The following is a 1,253-nucleotide window of genomic DNA, read 5'->3' as shown; positions in this document are numbered from 1 at the left end:
GTGTGTGTGTGTGTGTGTGTGTGTGTGTGTGTGTGTGTGTGTGTGTGTGTGTGTGTGTGTGCGTGTGCGTGCTTGTGTGGGTGTGTATGTATGCATGCGTGTGTGTGTGTATGTGTGTGTGTATGTGTGTGTGTGTGTGTGTGTGTGTGTGTGTGTGTGTGTGCGTGCAGTAAGACGAAGCAGACCTGTGATATGTTGATGTTCACAGTGTTGTCACCCATCAGCGCAAAAAGATCTGGCATTTTGAGACCCTGTAAAGCAGAAGTTCTATTTGTGTTTGCATGCTGCTGGACGGTCCTGCCTCCATAATGTCCACTTTGAACTGCTGGGTTGAAAGAAATTACAACCAAATTTTTTGCTGCAACAATAATTTAAGTAGACCAAAAATGTTTTCAACATTTTTTTTTTTTAGAAAGGTTTTCACATATTCTTTAGCAGAAGAAACAAACAAACAAACAAACAAACAAACAAACAAACAAACAAAAATGTAGAGGGTAGTACTGCTAGGTTTAATTTGGCAGAAAAATTTATCTGTTTCCTTCTTTGGAAACATACAAGAAATTACAAAAGCATTCAAACCCTTACAATTATTTTACATTTTCACAAAATTCAAACTATTTTATTAATATTTTATGAGATAAATCAACATAAAATAGACTGCAAATTTCATTAGCTGGGACACTGGAGCAGGTTAGAGTTGATAGGAAAATGGATGGATGGAGATATAAGGGGGACATTTCAAGAAAACTTTTGCAAAAGGCTTGAGACTCGGGCCTAATATAAGGCTTTTGACAATGGTCTAGTCAAAGAATTGAGAGTCTGTGGAAAAACTTTAATGATGTTCACAGATACTTTCCATCCTGTCTGAATTTGCTGGAAGAGTATCAAAAGTATTCCAGCTGCATCCCATCGTAGATACTGGAAGATTTTCGGCAGATTGTACGACTGACATGAAAAAAAATGTCAGTCGTACAATAAATATGACTGAGTACATGTGAGTCAGGCGCCTCACAAAGCATCAGCAGTCATTCTTCCCTCCATCCTTTCATCCTCTTTTCACCCTTCCTCATGTTTTCATTTTCCTTTCTTTTTTTTATTTTATTGTTTTATTTTTTTTTATGAATGAAGCCCAGAACGTTAGCTCAGCCACGCAGGTATAAAAGCATCAATGTACTGCTTCAAATATTTATCTCTGGTATCCTTCATTGTTACCCACTCACAGGAAAGGCATCACTCCTCCTCCTCCTGTTGTC

This window comes from Poecilia formosa, unplaced genomic scaffold (assembly GCF_000485575.1).
Source record: "Poecilia formosa unplaced genomic scaffold, Poecilia_formosa-5.1.2 Scaffold40, whole genome shotgun sequence".
NCBI lineage: Eukaryota > Metazoa > Chordata > Actinopteri > Cyprinodontiformes > Poeciliidae > Poecilia > Poecilia formosa.
The sequence above is the reverse complement of the archived record's forward strand: the minus strand, read 5'-3'. Positions refer to the sequence as shown.